This window comes from Ochotona curzoniae, unplaced genomic scaffold (assembly GCF_017591425.1).
Source record: "Ochotona curzoniae isolate NIBS_2020 unplaced genomic scaffold, NIBS_Ocur_1.0 contig_2210, whole genome shotgun sequence".
Lineage (NCBI taxonomy): Eukaryota > Metazoa > Chordata > Mammalia > Lagomorpha > Ochotonidae > Ochotona > Ochotona curzoniae.
This window is the reverse complement of record NW_024465369.1, coordinates 8,286,670-8,306,337: the sequence shown is the minus strand read 5'-3', so window position 1 is coordinate 8,306,337 and position 19,668 is coordinate 8,286,670. Positions and strand designations below refer to the sequence as shown.

At 36.5% G+C, this 19,668-nt stretch overlaps 1 protein-coding gene across 1 annotated transcript in view; it reads left to right on the top strand.

Moving 5' to 3' along the window:
• The window catches only part of LRP1B (LDL receptor related protein 1B), a 1,301,643-nt gene that overhangs the window by 333,366 nt on the left and 948,609 nt on the right, over nt 1–19,668 (top strand). The gene's annotated exons all lie outside the window — the stretch shown is intronic.

The window sequence follows — 19,668 nt, the reverse complement described above, 5'->3', positions numbered from 1 at the left end:
TTCATCTTGGATTTGGAAGTAGAGATGCACAATGCATTGCCTGTTCACATCTGTGTGGTATAGTCTACTACACAGCTACCATACATTCCCGTAAATGAAAAGCTATAAAACAAAATCAACCAGTGAAAATAGAAAATTCACAAAAAATTTGAATAAATCAATCTCCACTGTAAGGCAAGGGAAAATGGGAGGGAAGTAAAGCAAAAATGGATAGAAAAGAAAATCGGAGGAAATTAATGAAATAGGCATTACAAAGACAGCACAAGTGAATTAACCAAAACGTGTCATAGCATATTTAAATCAAAACACTAAAACTTAACTGGAAACAGGGGAAAAATGTGACAATCAAATTTGTGAAGTTCATGAAGCAGCAGGTGTTAGTGTTGTCTTTATAACAAATATCAGTATGTTTTGTGGTCAACTTCATATGAATAAATTAGAAAAAAACAGAAGGTGTAGAAAAGATCTTACCTAAATTAAAACTGGTACAAAGGAAAAAGCAGAAATCTAAATAGAGTATACTATTAAAGAGATTGGATTACTTAAATTTTCTATAAATAAAGGCTCATAACTGAATGACTTCCATAATTCTATTAAACATTGAAAGATTAATTTATTACAAATTGTTAAATTTAGAAAACACTACCCAATGTATTGCACTAAGCAAGCATTATTGATTCTAAACTCAGATAAATGCAATGCTAGAGTTTTCCCTATGAATATAAACAAATGCAAAAAATTCTGAACATGAATAAATGTATCAACACATAGAAAATATTACATACCAAGTGAAATGTTAGACAAGCACAAATTTAGGTTATTCTATTAACACACTGAGCTAATCAAACTTTCCCTTTACTATTTTAACTCAGGTTATTAATGATATTTTGGGGTTGATGAGGTAGCAAAACTGGCTAGTTCTCCTTTTGATCCAGAACCTTATAGGGGTCCAATTTGATGCCTGGAAGCTCCACTTCCATTCTCTTTGCTAGTAAATCTTGGAAATCAGTAGATGATGGCTTATGGCCTTAGATTCCTGCACCTGGCTGGGAGACCCAGGAGAAGCTTCTGGCTCCCACCTTCAGACCAGCGAGGGTTTTGGGGAGGTGAGCCAGAAATGGAAGGTACTCATCTCTAACTCTGATACTCTCTGAATTTTAGGTAAAATAAACTGTTAATCTTAGAATAAGTTCTAATTTCAATATTTGAATTATCTAACTTATAAGGAACTTATGCCAGTAATTTTGTAAGATATCAATAAATAAGGACTAATATTACTTTTCATAAACAATAATTAACAAATTTATCATAGCCCATTATTTCTAAAATAGATGTTTCATTTACTCTAAAATCTTTCTTTTTCAATTATGAGTGAAAACATGCCAATTTCAGACTTTTTTTTGCTAGTTATAACATTAGTTAACATTGTAACTTTTATAAAATAGAAAACTAAGAATGAGATTTATTAAATAAAATGCTTATAGTAAATAAAAATGATTTATTAAATGGTCTTGTAATGACCAGCAGGGTCACTCCACAGCCCCTCACCCTCACAAAATTAGACCACTAAGGAAAGCTTAGAACCAGACAGGAAATGGTCAGCTTGGACTCACATATTCCTTACACGGTAGTACACAAAGATTAGTTACTCCTCACTAAGGTAGCAGTTGTGTATAAACTGAAATAGAATGAAGAAGTCATGTCAGTGAAGTAGTCACATGGTGTGGCCAAGATCTTGCATTTTCTAACATGGGTCACTCAATACCATGTCAATTAACTCCATAATTTTGTAAATTATTCTTACGTTGTGGCTTTTCATTGGATTGGATGATATTCTGCCAGCTCTGCTTTCAGACCAGAGATGGTCTCTCCAAGAAACTGTTGAATTTATCTGGACAATAAGATGCTGGACTCTGTGCATGGTACATGCTTGCAATGAAAGTATCATGACTGGAATTGTAACACTGCAACAGGGTGGAGGAATCCACCATACAGGGAGGGAGAGGGAAGGGATTGAGGGAATCTCAGAGCCTATGAAACTGTCATAAAATGAAACGAAATTTAAAAAATTGCTTTATAAAAGCTCAAGTTTCATATTTATCATTTCACAGTTCAGGTGACATTACTAGATAGTGTGAAGACAGTAAATTTTCCTTTTTCCTGTGTATCTTGCATGTGTATGTATTTGAATTAGGATATTTACATTTTATGCAGGGTGAAAAAAAGATGGATAGAAGATTTAAAAACTTTGTCATCTGTAAATGAGACAGCAATATACAAATGACTTGAGAGAAGTGAAAGACAAAATGACTTCAGACAGATTGATAGTATTACCCCTACTCAGTGATTATTCATATTTGTGACCACATTCTTTGTCATTCTGTGTAACCTCTGTCCTTTTAGGAAGTTCCAAAATTAACCTTATTTCAGTAAGGTTCGGTTCTTTCATTTGACAAGCCATTAATCACTATAAAACTTTTCCTGAAATAATCAATAGTGAACTTGTTCATTATTGATAAAATGCATGGGATAAATATATCATCCAAATCACATAATTTCTCCAGTTATTTTTCATTGTATTGATTTAATTATCTTGGAAACTCACAACATGTATAAAGAGGTATTTCAAAATTATAACAGAAAAAATGAGGTGCTAGAAATAAAATGTATAAATCTTGTTCAAAATTTTTTCAGGAGGCAGAAATTGCCAGGCAGAAAAAAGATTGCACATATCTTGCATTCTAATTGTTTATTATTGCACTCACATCACTGTAAATGGTCCACATTTTCCCCAAATGTCTGACTGGTAATTTTTGTTTTGTATAGTGAAAATAGCAGTATCCTAGATCTAACATCAACTGCTAAGTAAGTATGGTATGATTGGCACCAGTATAGCAGTCGGCCCTACTGGGAGCTCTTTGATCATCCTAGAAATTACTTAGAAAAAGCCCAGTAAGAGAAATGGCAATTCACTAGTCAAAGGAGCATGAAGCAAAATCTAATCCAGTCTGACCAAATATTTCTGCATGAATTTATCTGGAAGAGAGTGCAGCAGTAAGTAGTTTTTAAAGCTTTAGGTGGAAGCAATTGTAAGCACTAGAAAAGTGTACAGAAAAGTCGTTTGCAAGGTAACTGGTAAAAACTGGAAAAAGACACAAAGCCAAAACTGTGGGTTGATTATTGTATTAATGTTTATGTCTATGTAACAGAGGAATGTTAGCTGTGAAGAAATCCAAGCATGTCAGGACCTGACTGAACCTGCAGGGAGCAAAAATTATTAAACAACAAAAAAAGAGGGATTATAACACTTAGGGGTAGTTGGAAATGAATAAAATTCACACACTTGCAAAGGATAAAATAACTATCATTCACTGGTCATATTTTGATGAAATACAGCTTACCATGTAATAGTACTCTTCATTAATGAATTTTTACCATAACACTGGATATTAAGATATTCTATCAATGTTTTGATTTCTCAAGGGAAAGGTTAATCTGAGGACATGAACAATATCTGAAACTACAAACAGTTCAGCAGCGGCTTTAGCGTTTGGAGTCTACCATGGGTGAAAGAAAAGGATCATAATACAAAGATGCTAAATAAATATGTACTATTAGATTATGGAGCTATTTATAAAGGTTCATAGTAAATCTGATTTGCACGGAACCCTGGTTTGTAGAGAACTTTTTATAGTAAGTTCAAATAATGGTAACGAAATTAATAGTGCCATAATTGAAGGAATGAAATTGGTAGTAGATTCGAAATGCATCAAATTATTTATAATGTAATAACTCAAAGTGGTGTAAGACATGCGATGTATTTGCTTCTAAATTTGTTTATCACTAATTTTGAAAACCAGTGTGAATAAAGTTTCAAAGAGTAAAGTTGTTTATAGTCTCAGGTTACAGTATTTTAGATGATAAAACTACATTAGAAGTTGGATGTCCTGGGAATAGTTAAAAATAAGATGATCAATAAGGGATAAACCCATGAAACCTTGGAGTCTACTGCTTTTTCTGCTAAAATGTATTATCAGCTCTTTTGAACAACAGCTTAAATAATATCTGTATGTTACATCTTTTGAATGAGTCATATATTTTAATATATGGATAATTGCATAAGTCAATGAGATTGAACTAATATAATTACATTTAATAATATTTACCTTTCATTCCTAAAAAAATTGCCTTTAAATCTTAAGAGATAGAAACTACACGTTAATTCACTGGTAGAGAAAAAGTTTATTGAAATAATGAAGACTGTAGTATATTCATAGCTTTTAGAAATCTGAAGTATTTATGAATTAATATATTAAAACAAGGTCCACAGTATTTACCAATTTCAATCTACTAGATGTACAGTGCGTTTTGAGCAGCTCTACAAATGTAGAGTTTGTATTTATCATTCCTCATTCTCATAGCTGTTTAAAGATCCAAAAGTATTTGATTTGGAGAAGTAAATAAGGGCTCTAGATTTCTTCACTGCAGAAGATAAGCTAGAATAAATTAGAAACGTGTATGTTTATTTTTTGTTTTGTTGTTTATATTTGCTTGATGGCCAAGTGAAGGATTTGTTATTGTGGATCATTAGAAGGTAGACGCCTTTTAATGTGGATACATTTGGTTTAATGGTCTCTCATCCCGCGAAGACTGGTTTAGGCATGAACCTACTGTAGATGATGATGATGATTGTTGCTGGTAAGTTCTCTGTCCTGTGCAGCAACTGTGATTTCATCCCTAAACAAAAGCCTCCTGTGGTTCTGTGTGAGAGGGCCATGGTAAACTGTTGCATCACAGATAGGCACAGAATAACCATAGACATAAACCATTGCTGATGCATCTGCACAGCATGTTACCACCATGACAACTGTCCGGCTGGGGTAGGAATTGAGAAGAAAATTCACTAGAGAAAGGAAAAATGAGACAGGAAGTTAAACATACTTTTTATTATTTTTACCGTCTATTCCAACTTGTTATCTGCCAGTTCTCTCTTTGCTGTTAAAAAAGAAATCTTTAATGAAATGTTTAATATGTATTACCTGATTCATGTATTTTTTTTGTAGCAAATTTAATTCCATTAAGAATCATAATTCCTTTATATATTTTTTACTAGTCTAATTTTTAAAAGATCATACTTTGAAAGATATACACACATACATTGAGAGTGAGAGAGCACGTGTAAGCTTTCACCAAATAGTTAATTCCATAAATAATCCCACAGATAGGACAGGGCCAAGCCAAATCCAGCTCAGAACTCAGTCTGGGTCTCCCAAGTGGGTGGCAGTGGTCTAAGTGTTTGTATTATTATTTGCATCATTTATTCCTGCCTCCCATGATGTGTAAAGGCAGGAATCTGGATCCAGGAGTATGACTGAGATTCAAACCCAAAAACTCTACCATAAGGTATGCTGTCTTAGGTGGCATCTTCACTCCTGCTCCAAATGCCTGTCCCTTTCTTCATAGGTTTAACATCGAGTCTTGTAGGACAGGAGCTAGCAGAATGCCTCTATGGTTACCTCCTTAAAACATTCTGCATTATCAAGCATTCTTTGTTACCAAGTGGCTTGGAATTCTGAGAAATGGAGATTGACACATATGAAAAACACAGCAAGAAAAATGGAAACAGGAAAGAAGGTTTAGAAACTGGTGGTAATCACCAATAGTGGTAAACACAAATACCATTGTAGATTTGATAAGAAAGAATATAACAGAAAGGCAAGCAGGCATAAAAATATAGCAACTAAAAAGTAATGAGCACACTTGTGCATACGTACGTTCTCATGTAACTTTTACTTTTTAAATAATTTAAAGAAAATGCTTCTGAGCTGAAAAAGTATATTATCTTTTAGTTCTCTAGAATGTTAGTGCATAAGCTTAAATTCATGCTAGATTTGAAAACAGGAAAAAAATCCAAGACCGCTTTCTTGGAAAAAGCCTCGGAAGGGATTGATCTTGTGCACAGTGGGTAAAACCATGGATTATGATGACATATCCTATATTAGAGTGCCTATTTGAGACCAGGTTGTTCTACATCCAGCTCCGTTGCAAATGTGCCTAGGAAAGCAGTGGAACATGACCAAAATTTGGAGGCCTTGCCATTGCACATGACTTCAGCCTAGTCTAGCTATAGCTGCAGTGAGCTGTAAGAGTAATGTCTTTTTCTTGTTTCCCTATCTGTCCCTCTACATTTCAAATATTTTTGAAAGAACGTTAAGTCTGAAGAATTTCATATGTAATGCTGGAAAAGATTCCAAAGTCTGTATCACCTTGGTCAGATGTAAGTCACTGCATGCTAAACACAGAATCAATAGCAAGAGGTATCATCTTATAAATCCTGAGATATTTTAATATTAAGATTTATATACTGGATACGATTAGCCCTTTAGGTGCAAAGTTCTTTCTAAAAGGCCTATTTAGCTCAAAAAAGATGTTCATTTTCATATTTATTAGTTATAATTTTTGGATGTATCAATTTTTAGGAATTTAAAATATAAACCCCTAGCAGTTACTTTATCAAGAAGGTAAAATAAGAAGCCCCATTGTGTTTTTCCAGAGAAGCACTGATTTAACAAGGATACATTAACCTAAAAACCTGCGAGAATGCCAATATCCTTAAAGCTTCCAGATCCCATGTGACCACAAAATTAAAAACCATCACCTTGAAATGGAGAAAGAGCAGTTTCATTTTACCTGGCAGCCCTTCCATCAGACTGGCACAACACAACACCATGGGAGAACATCCAATGGACTGACTTTCAGAAAGAAGAGTGGACCTTGCTTCCAAATTTTGGAATTTTAGAAGCCTGCCTAAGGGTCTGATTTGTATTCCACCTCATTCTGAACATTGAGAGAACTAGTATAGTTTGGATATCTGTGACCATTGAGAACAAAGAATAGCTGGTGGCTTGCTGGGATTAACACGACTGAAAGCCAGAAATTGTGTATACAGCTTGAGGCTTGTAGCTCAGAGAAGGGTGAGGAGAGGAGTATGCACCATGTGAACTCATGGATAACTTCTTAAGGGACTCACTTGACTATCTTTACTGATTTGGTTCATTGTGAGAAAGTGAGAATGTATTGCAGTGTATGTGTTTTCTGTGAGTTGAGAACAAGGCAGTGCAGCAATAAAGGAATAGAGACCTGGAAATGATAGGATAGGCAAAACAATTAACAATACTAGAAAGACCTTCCCTAATAATTCTTACTTTAAATGCAGAAAGACACCAATCTGCTGTGAAAAGTCATGGATTAGAAAGATGGATAAAACAAAGCCAGAGCCATTCTTTGCTTGTGTTTAAGAAGCTCACTTCACCAGTTAAGGACACAGACTGTAAGTAGAGAGGAGAAAGGGCCCAGCGTTGTGGCCTAGTGGCTAAAATCCACAGCTTGAAAGCACCAGGATCCCATATGGGTGTCGGGTCTGATCCAGGCAACCCTGCTTCTCATGCAGCTCCCTGCATGTGCCTTGGGAAAGCAGTTGAGGATGTCACAAAGCCTTAGGACCCTGTAACAGCTTGTGAGCTTCTGGCTCCTGGCTTAGAATCTGTGCAGTCCCTTCCGTTGTGGTCACTTGGGGAGGGAACCATCATATGGAAGATCTTCCTTTCTCTGTTCCCTGTATATCTGACTTTGCAATAAAAATGTCTTAAAAAAAAAAAGATGCTCCACAGAGGCAATAAGTAAAAGGGCACAAGAATGCCCACACTTATCTCAGGCAACAAAGACTAAAGTCAAACAGTGCTAGAAAATGTGTGGCTTTTATATTACTGTGGGTCCCCTCTAAAAATTAGTGTAATTATAAATATATCTGTGCCTGATATCATATTACCCAAATACTTATAATAATGATGCAACTGAAGGGAGCAAAAGGAACATAATAATAGAACAGTATTCCACAATCCTGTTTTGTTTTTTTTCCTCCAAAGCACATGTTCAGAAAGGATCACATATTAGGGCACAAAATAAATCATTTGCTTATTCCTTGGGGAAACTTAAACAGAATTCCCATCTGGAGTATCACTTTAGAAATGCCTGCCTGCAGCCTGGGACAGATCAAAGCTGCAAGATAGGAACTCTATACAGTTCTCCCACAGGGGCAACAAGGGTCCAATTGCTTGTTCTGTCACTGCTGGCTCCCTCAGTTTGTACTGGTGAGCAGTGGGAGTCACAATAGGATAATTGAACTAGATACTCCAATATGGGATATGATCATCGTAACCAGAATTTTAATTGCTAGGCTAAATACTCATAGTTGTCTTTATTTCTACCTTCTGATACTATCTATCTATAGCATTTATTTCTATATACAAATAATTATATATATAATCTCTACACTGTCAGGAAATTTGAAGAATGAATGCACACTGGAAAATTCGCAAATAGTAATGAATTAACCATGCTTGTTGAATTAGTTGAATACCAGTGAGTCAAAGAACTCAAAACGGAAATTAAGAAATACCTAGAGAGAAACAAAAAAATGACAACATAATATCCCCTTCCCCTCTTCCTCTTCTCCAACCCCCCGAGGAAAAGAGAAAAAAACTTGTACAATGCAGAAAAGTCAGGACTGAAAATGCTTCACTGATAACTGTTGTCCAGTTCAGAAATGACAAGAGGCAGCGTTGTCATAACAAGTGGGGCTACCACTGGTTATTCTGGAATCCCATGTGAGCCCCAGTTCAGAACCTTGTTGTTCTGCTTCCCATCCACTCTCTGCTAAAATGCCTGGGCAACGGGCAGAAGGCTCCAGTCGTGGGCCCTTCTAAAACATGGGATATCAGAAAGAAACTTCTGGCTTCTGCCTGGCCCAGCCCTTGCTGTTGCAGACATTTTTGTCATGAATCATTGAATGGTGGTAGAGCTCTGTTTTACTTTTACTATCACTCTCTTAATCCCTGACTTTGAAATAGACTAATACAGCTTTTTAAAATAAGATCAAATGAACTATCTCAAGGAAATAGAAAACAACTAAATTCAAGAGTAGTGGAAGCAATTATAAGAGCAGAAACAACTACGATAGCAAATAAAAGCGGTTAAAAATAGTTTATTTCTGATAATATCAATAAAACGTAAGCATTAACCAGATTAGAGATTATATACAAGCAAATTCAGAAATGATATAGGAAATGTAAATGACATCAGAAAAATAGGGTGAAACTACTATGAAAAATATGTGACATAAATGAGAAAACTTAGAACTGGGTAAATTCTTAGAAATACATGATCTCCTAAAATTGAATAGAGGGAATAAAAGCATATTTTCTTTTTCAGCAATTTAAAACCTCTTGGCAGAGAAAATACCATTAAGTTGACAAGCTGACTTCATTTGTGAATTCTGCCAAACTTATTTATTGGTCCCAGTGTGGCAGCCTTGCACAAGCTAGGATCCCGTATGGGTGCCGGTAATGTCCCTGATGCTCCACTTCCCATCCAGCTCCATGCTGTGGCCTGGGAATGTAGTGGAGGACGACACAAGTCCTTGGGACATTGGGCCTGCATGACAGACGTTGAAGTTCCTGGCTCCTGCTTCAGATCGGCTCAGCTCTGGCAATTGTGGCCACTTTAGGAGTGAATCAGCAGATGGAAGATCTTTCTCTTTGTCTCCTCCTCTCTGTAAATCTCCTTTTCCAATAAAATAATTAAAAATTTTATTTATGTTTATTGGAGAAGCAGATTTTCAGAGAGGAGGGAAGACGGATCATTCATCTCATGGTTCACTCCCCAAGTGGCCACAATGGCTGGAGCTGAATCAAACCAAAGCAAAGACCTCCAGCTCTCTGACAGAGTCCCAAGGCTTTGGTTCAGTAGGAAGCAGAGCTGCCAGAAATGAACCAGTGCCCAATTCGGATTCCATCACTTGAAAGATTTAGCTAGTGGGCCATCGTGCTGGGCTCTCTGCCAACCTTTTTACAGAATATTTAATAGTCGTCCTAAAAATTTCCCTAAAAAAGGGAGATGGAGCTTTCAAACTAATTCTTTTTTTTTTTAAGATTTATTTTTTTATTATTTTTTTTATTGGAAAGGCGGATATACAGAGAGGAGAGATAGAGAGGAAGATCTTCCGTCCAATGATTCACTCCCCAAGTGAGCGCAACGGCCAAATACTATGCCAATCCGAAGCCAGGAGCCTCTTCCTGGTCTCCCACGCGGGTGCAGGGTCCCAAAGCTTTGGGCCATCCTTGACTGCTTTCCCGGGCCACAGGCAGGGAGCTGGAAGGGAAGCAGGGCAGCCGGGATAGAACCGGCGCCCATATGGGATCCCGGGCGTGCAAGGTGAGGACCTTAACCACTGTGCCACCGCGCCGGGCCCTCAAACTAATTCTTAAAGTCACCATGATTGTCACATTGAGACCAGAGGAAGATGAAAGATGGAAGATAGACTAAAAGCAAAAAAGTCAACATCCTGAAGAATAAAAATGTAATATTCCTCAACCAATGTTATCAAATAATTCAACAACAAAATTACAGTTCATATTTCATCATGAAGTGAAATTATTCCTGAGATTTCAAGGATGACTCAACATATTAAAGTCAGTCAATAAAGTATGTAATCATCTTAGTAGATTGAGAAAAAAGCACTTAAGGCTCACTCTTGAAAAAAAATCCAAGCTGGAAATTGAAGGAATTTCCTCAATTATGAAGATCCCACAACTAGCTTCACTGAATTGTGGAAAAGATTTTCTTATGAAATCCAATGCCCTCTCGTTGTTTTATTTCATGTAATACTGGGTAGCCTATGCAGGACATTTAGACATGAAAATAAATGAAAGGAAATTAAGCTGAAAAGAAATCAAGTTACATCTGTTCATAGATAACATGATTTTATAATAATACTTTTTAAAAATGCATCAGAAGTATTAAATATTTGGGGACCAGTGTGATAGACTACTGACTGAAGTCCTTGTCTTATGTTTGCTGAGATCCCATATGGATTCCAGTTCATATCCTGGCTGCTCCACTTCCCTTGCAGCTCCCTGACCTTGGCCTGGGAAAGCAGTGGAGGATGGCCTAAATCCTTGGGACCATGCACCCCTGTGGAAGACCAGGAAATTACCCCTGGCTCCTGGCTTTGGATCAGCTCAGCTGTGGTGATTGTGGCCACTTGGAGTGAACCAGATGATAAAGGGTCTTTTCTCTCTTGCTCTCCGTAATGCTGATTTTCCAATAAAAATGGATAAGTAGTTTTAAACAAAATTTAGAGTAAGAACTTTATGACAATTAAGTCAAAATTATCCCTCTTCCATGTACATACATCAATTTAAATAATGGAGAGTACAATTCTGCTTATAAGAAAAACAGCCAAACATTTGGAGGAATATTGACTGAACCATCAGTTTAAAGAAAAAATTACATATGGATAATTGTAATAGAAACTAGAGTTGTTCTGAGCATGGAAGGGAAACACTGAGGGAAACACTTCTGCAGTCTCTTCTAAGTTTGAATGTTCAAGAATGAAAGGTGGTGGAATGGAATCCCAGTAACTTAGCTTGAGCAATGTGCTAGCATTGAAACAAAACCATTTAGAGAGGGTAGTGTAGAAACTGAAATTTCACCAACCAGTTCACAATGTTTTGTATTATTAGTTTTCAAATAGTATGTGGGTATATCTACTTCATTTCCTCTTTTATTTAGTTTTTGATAAATCAATATGAGGAGAAAAATTTTTTTTAGCTTTTTCTGATTGGTAATAAGCTTACAGATTTAGAACACCTCCGCAAACAGAAGTCAACAGTTTCCTAGGGCTAAGATGGAGGTGTTGACATGATTAAATTCCTCTCTGGAAGCTCTAGGGCTGAATCCGTATCTTGATTATTTCTTAGCTTTGGAACACTTCTTACGTTACTTGAGATATTTTCTTGTTTAGCTGTGTTTAAATGTGCATCTTTTAGACTTTTTTTTTTTTTTGCTTCTGACCGTACTCCAGTAGAACTCTTCGCTTTTGAGGATCATTGTGATTAGTCAAGATCAGTTTTTACTGGGAATATCCAGGACAGTCTTCCCTTGTGTGACCCCTAATCTTGCCGATGGTATTTTGACAGAGGAGTCATCTGCTGGCGATAATCACTGTTGCACATTGATTCCGAGTTCAAAGTCCAGCTGTTCCCTTGCAGTTCCTGCTGAAGTGCCCGGGGGGTCAGTTGAAGATGGCCCCAGTGCTTGTGCCCGTTTTCCCACCTGTGAGACCTGTAGTGGATTTCAAGTTGTAGCCTGGCCCAGTCCCAAGTGTTGTGGCCATTTATGGGGTGAAATGGGGCATGAGGGGTTACTTCCCTTCCTCTTTTTCTCTGTTACTTTTTGTTTTACATAAATGTTATTTTTAATAATACACTCAATCATGCTCACTTGGGCAGCACATACACTAAAAATGCACTTACTCATGTTTTCACAATCCCCATTGTCATATTAAACAACTTATTTTCATTTTTATGAAAACCTTAATGTAGAATGAATAAACACTTTCAGAAATATTCCCCATTAACTAAAATACACTTTAAAAATGTTATAACAGCTTTCCTTGATTGTTTTTCTAGCTGTGTGGAGTATTGTATTTACACAAAGCATTGATGAGAGATAATACTTGATTAGATAGTAACGTGGTTAATCAAAAATGTTCAGCAGCTTCATGTTGCTTATCAGGATTTCAAGAGCTGGATGGCTATGTACCTGTGTTTATCAGGGTGATCTTTTTACCAAGAATATTTCTTTACATGAAATAAATTATTGCATGAGACCCTCCCCAAAAAACTACAGGGGTGTGAAAAAGTCATTTATGTGAATTCTTTCATGCTGTGGAAGCCCAGTGTGGAAATCGAATTAATTTAAGAAAATGGCTTTGACAGAGCTTTCAGCTCTGAGCATTCTTTGAGCTGAGGAGGTCAGTCTGCCCTGCCGTGAGTCATCATAATGTGGAATTGGATAAGAATTCTATTTGATTCCATTAGCCAAAACTGATCATTTTTCAGTTCCTAAACATTTGCCTGTTATGGCAGATTTGCCCTGTGTATACTAATTAGCAGCAGGTGATTTGAGACTATTAATTTTGCACAACAGAAAGTAAGTTTAAAAATAGTGTTATGATTCTTTTCATCTTTCAAGATAGTTTGTCATCAAATAAAGTAATTTAAAACACAATAAAGTACTTATCCTATTTATATTTTGACTGAAAATCAAGTTCTACACATGAAGAAAGTTTTGAAAAAATTCTTACCACAGCACTCTGTTTTTAATGAATCAGTATGTTCTAGTATTTTGCTCAGCATACATTTTTACTCTTGACATTATTATTCTTGCTATACTTAGAGTAATGTTTTGATAGGCCATGCTTTATATTCCATTATTTTTCTTATCTCTTCTAATAAATTTTGACAGGAGTCAGTAGAAAGCCAACGGAATTTGTTCAGTCTACTCCATTAGCATAGGGAACACACAAACTCACTATCAGAACTGTACAAGTAGCTGAAGGTGTGTATTTTGTTTCAGGCAAGTCCCGTCATGACAAATGAATCTAAATTGTGTTCTCACATTAATTCTCACTTGTTATGATGTCATGTGATTTCAGTTTAAAGCAATTTAAAAGTGAAAAAATCATAATTTTCTTTTTGGTATCTTGAGATTTTCTGTTTAAGAGATGTCGTCCCAATCTTTCTGAACTTGTGTGAACTGTGAAGAACACACACTGGGAACACCATACCTGACATCAGTCTGGTCCTCTTGTTTAAACTGCGGTTTCCTTTGATTTTTCAGTTTAGCTTTGTGTTTCCTGTGGCTTTATTATTTCTTGTTATTACATCATGGGCTACAGATGCCAAGACCTAACTCTTAGGCCGTATGGTTAATGCCCCATTTAAACTATTACGTTGAGATATTAGTTACTTGGCATCGGTAATGATTTTTTCTTACCTAAGGTTCAGAATTAGAGTACTAAGTTAACTCTGTCTACCTAAGAACACAAGCTAAAACTGTGGATCAAAAGAATTCAAATCAATATAAAAAGCCTAATAAAATGAGAGCGCGAGCAAGCTAGGGAAAGATCTCATCGCCAGGTTCTCGCCTCAGACGCTGGGATAGATCAAATCTAGGAGGCAGGAACTCCCTGTGGGCTTCCCACTGTGTGGCAGCATGGCAGGTACCCAGGACATCCTCTGCTGCCTCAGGTGTATTAGCAGGAAGTTGGATTGTCAGTCTTACAGCCTGCATTGAAACATGTGCTCCAAAATGGGATGTATTCTCACATAATGGCTTAAATCATTGCTCAAATGCCAACCCCACATATTCCTTACGACAAGAACTATCCATAGGTAAGAGGATTTTTATAAAAGCAGTGAAAATACTGTTTGAGGAACAATATCATGATCAAAATGCATTATTACATAGTGTAAGTCATGAAAAATGTACATAGGTGGCTGAGATCCTGAAAAACATGCTAAGTAATGCTTTTTAAAAAATCAGTAACCAACTAATGCATGTTATACGGTCTTTTGTATTAAAATTCAGGAAAGCATTTTGTTTGGGCATCGTGTTACTGTCACTAGAATCCCAGTATGCATTTAAAGGGAAGAAGTGTCACTAAAACTTCCTGAAGTTACTAGCAATGAAAATATAATTGAATATTCTTCCATGAAACAGTAATTATCAGTGATCTCACACACAGATTTATATTTTGAGATGTATGATTTTATTAAAATGTCATTAAACTACAGCTATGTAATCAGTTTTTAGATAATGTTTTCTTTTAATATACATTAGTTGTATCTGACTGGAAAACTTTCTTAAATAGTATGCCCAACGTGAGTGAACTGTTGATTCTTTAATATATTCCCTGTTGGAGGCTAGTTCTTAATTTTTTTAAAAAAATTACAATAAAAATCCTTTTAAACATTATTCTGTCATTGAATGGTTTCTGTGGTATTATATCTTGGAAAGCCAAAAGCAATAGAAATAATTTTAATTCAATGCATTGCAATTTGTGATGAATTAAGGCATTTGCTTGGATATTGGAAGCCACACAAGCCTTACTTTGGAATCTGAAAGGACACACTCTAAATATTAGTTTTAAAAAATCATTAGTGTTTTTTTTTTCTTTTGGGATATATGTTTAGTGTTCTGACTCTTAGTTTTTCTTTTTCTACCATTTTTTTTTATATAACTCAAACTCCTCTGTAAGTTCATGTACTTGTCTAATCTCTAGCCATGGAATTTCATTTGGTTCTTTTTTCTCCTACCAAAATGCTCTCCCCATGTTATTGTACAACTGTTTTAATTTTTCCTAAAATATCTCCTCAGAAATAAGACCCCAGACTGTCCTGGCTTAGTAATGACATCTTTCTCTCATGTAATTCCTTTTATAAATCCCTCAGATTTTCTTGATGACCTCTTTGCACTCTGAAATTATATTATTCCCTTCTTTATATACATTGCCTGTCGAATGTACTTGCACAAGCACAGGGAGATTGCCTCCATTTGTAATACTGCATCTGTAGATATTGAACACATACTTCTATAGTTTGTAAAAAAAAATAGATGTGCTATATTTTATTCTGAATTAATGAATAATTTATAGTAGTATGCTATAGGACACATTTTTATATGCTGTATGGGAGGGAGTTGAACAACTTTGTATGATAGTTTATACCTGTTTCGAATAGAATTCTGAATGCTATTACATGTGATGTGACTGGCAGGACATTACCTCCTTGGAACTGAGGTTGTCTTTAACAAACATTGAGTAGAAATAATTGCTTCTGAGATTTGGTAATTGCTTTATCAAAATGGAGTTCCTTACACAAATCCTAATTTTCAAAAAAAAGAAAACTTTAGTGTTCAGTGAGTTGGCTTTATTCCCTAATGCATCCAAATTTTAGCAGTTCTTAATTCTGAATGGAAAGTGAGAAAAACTAGCAGCATGCCAGGAACCTAACCTGCCAAACTCAGAAACCTGCCATGCATGCAGAGTTCTTTCTTATTCCCCGAGGACCAGCAAGAAGGGCAGCATCCTCAACACCAATGTGTAGGAATCAATGATTCTTTTTTGTTACTGTTATCTAATTCCAACTTAGACCTAAGGAACCAAAAAGATGACTAGGTGAAAACTCTGAACATGTCTTCAATGTTAAACCAAAAGCAATTATAGGAAAAGAATGTCTCAGAGGGCTCTTGGGTGGCTTGGGGTTTCCAAGTGGTCTTATCCCAGATTGAACCACCGAGGACTTAGAGAGCTGGCAAGTCTGAGAGAACATGGACTTGAAGAAAGCATCAGGAGTTGGTTGGAGCAGAGATGTTGGGGATGAGGTCCCTGGAATTCATTTCCAGGGCTGGTGGAGACTGAATGTGGTTTCCAAAGCCAAGAAGAGAAGTCAGACTCCCTCAGGCTTTCCTGGCGCCTACGTGGGGAAAAAAAAGGAGTGTTACAGAGCCTGCTGTGTGATGACAATGCAGTAGGAGTGTTGTGGATGAGAGTTGAAGCAACTCTCCTTGATAAAACTGAGAGGAACAGGAGAACATGAGAAAAGCCCTGAGGTCCTCATCCAAGGCCAAATTAAGGAGGCAGAGCAGACAGGTTACAGGTTGCACTAGGGTCAAGGGTGTGATTGGGGGAGGAAGGACAACATGATGGTTTGGGGAGGGCATCATTTAATACCCTTAAAAAGATAAAATGGGATATAAAGTGCCACCACACCCGGTAGTAATCGCATGGCTGCCAACCTGAAACTGCCAATCTGGAAGCTGTACTGCGAGGAGCCACTCCAAAACGAAGGGTGGAGGTTTGAGAAAGGACAGGGGAGAAGGCAGATACCATGGACTTGTAATAGGCAGCAGTCAGTGATTATAGGATGGGGCTTTTCACATTATAGGATGTTGGCTTTGTCCCACCACTGTTCTCAAATCATTTAAATAGGTTTTCCTGATCTGGAAGTGCAGTTATGCCAACAGTGGTTACAGTTGGCAGGATGATGTTGTAGCACAACTTACACAACTTAAACAGTGGCGTGTGTGTGTGAGAGGGGAGGATGTGTCATTGATACTATTTTTAGATAAATTGTTTCTGAACAGGAACTCTTCTGTACTTAGAGGCCTACAGAATACATTAATAAGCTTACTGCGAAGAATAAAAACTGTTTCAATCACATGAGGAAGCCTGTGGCATTGTACCCTGATTAAATGCCCTAGCACCATCTTTCCAGCAACTGGAAGAGCTTCATAGTTTCTTCAGACATTATCAGAGGCCAGAGGTCTTGCTACATGCCTTTCATAATGTAGGGGTTCTGCCACTTCACTAGCAATGATATGGCCATGAGGTTCATCACTTTGTTAGAGTTATTAACTAGGTACATATTAATGTTGCTGCAAATTATACAAAGGGAGCCAGCCTGCACTTTCAAGGCTTTCCTAAGTTGTTTTTGGGAGGGCCAACCAGCGTCCCTGGCTATCTAGTGTCATGTCTTCATCATCTTCTGGAGTACAATTCAGTGTGCTCTATTCTATTTTCTAGCTTTTTAGTTCTTTCGATTGTTGGAAATTGTGAGGGATTTCTACTCATGAGTCTATGGTGGGTACCATATCTCAAGACCCCTAAACATAAACATATGCCTATGTATGCAAATATATACAAAGTGTAAATATGCAGATTTTTTCCTTAACAGATGGTTTTAATTTCATTTGGATAGATACCCAGAAACAGGAAGGTTAAATCATAAGATACTTGAATTGTCAGGTTTTTGAGGAACCTCTAAACTGTTTTCCACGGTTACTATGCTGCTTACAATCCTAAAAAGGGTGTGCAGGGATTACATTTTGGCCGCATCCTTGCCAATACTTGCTGTCTTTTGTCTTTTACCTAAAAGCCAAGCATGCTAATACTGATATCTCATTGTGGTTTTGATGTGCATTCCCATGATAATTAGTGTTGTTGACCATGTACCCATGGCTATTGGCATATCTTCCTTGGAAAAATGCATAGCTGTATTTTCCAGTTTTTATTATTTGCTTTATTATTTGCTCAAACTTTATTTGCTTCAGTCATGTATGTAGCTTGGATATCACCTAGTGAAATACATTGTTTCTGTTTCTCCATTTCTCTAAGTGGCCTTTTCCTTCTGTTTGCTGTTTCTCTGCTGTACAAAAACTTTGGGTTGGTGGAATCTTATTTATTTATTTATTTTTTTTACTTACAGTGCTGCTGGATCTAATCCAGAAAATTCTTGCCCATTCCAAAATTTAGGAAGTATTTTTGTCCATAATCTCAAAGTTTCGGCCCTGACACTTTGATTAGTCCATTTCGAGCTAATGTTATTTTTTTTAAATAAAGATTTATTTTTATCGGAAAGGCAGACGTACAGAGTAGGAGATAGAGGAAGAGCTTCCATATTGTTACATATTTTTATTCACTCCCCAAGTGGCCACAATGGCTGGAGCGGAACCAATCTGAAGCCAGGAACCTGGATCTTCTTCCGCATCTCCCATGCGAATGCTGCATCCTAAGACTTAGGGCCATCCTTAACTGCTCTCCCAGTCCACAAGCAGGGAGCCGGATGGGAAGCAGGGCTGCAGGGATTTCAAGGGGTGCCCATATGGGATCCTGGCTTGTGCAAGGTGAGGATTTTAATTGCTAGGCTACCATGCTGGGCCCTCAAGCTGGTGTCTTCACTTTTACTGACAAGAAGCCAGCTACATAATGTTAAACGTTAAGCATTATGTGGAGGCAAACAGAGAATGAGTGTTTTGGAGCATTTTCTGTTTAACATTTGGGTATTAGAGATGCTTAAGCTATAGCTCCATCTATATTGCTACATACAATTCATATAGAGTCCGTTTCTGTGATAAAGTAATTTTGTATTTACATTGTACTCTCTAATTGTGCTAAGATATATATATAAAGTGTTTATTTCTTAGCACACTTATTTATATATATGTATATATATATATATACACATAAATGACAAAATACAAAAGAAAGGGAGCAGATGAGATGAAGGTATGACAATCAATATCCCATATGTCAAAAACAGTCTTAAACAGAGCAACACAGAACAAAACTAGCTGTATTTCAGAATTCAGTCACTCAGAGTAATTCTTGATCAGTAGACAAAGAATATGTTTGTTATTGTTACACGGTATTTTCTAAAACTTTGACCTTTTCCTAAGCAGTATGTTTACTTTTGATGGTGAATGTGGACTGAGCTTATATAATCAATATATGCTTCTGAAAGGTATTCTTAGATATACAAATGTACAAGTTATTCCAAAAGATTATTGGTTCCAGCACCCTGCATTTCACAATAGATACTTGCTAAACGCATAGTTAAATAGAACTATGTATGATTTATGAAATGCTGAGAAGTAAATGAAGTACCAAGGTGTCTCCTGAAAATTCCCTGGTAATGCTCTTTTTAGGTGCTGGAATGTGTGATTTTTTTTTTAATGCAGGAAAATGATATTTTTGAAGTTTGGAATTCCCCTGTTAAAATGTTTTTAAAACAAACATTACTTTTTTACTTCCATAACATAGCCTTAGGGATAAAATGAGAACAAATTTGGGAGTTTGCTCTTTTTTTTTTTTTTTTTGGCTTTTCATGATTTTTGTTTCTACTCATATACAATAGTCAAGATGGATAAATTTTCCAGTTGCTGAATTAAGTTGCGTTACTTGTGATAAGTTGCGTGTTATATCCT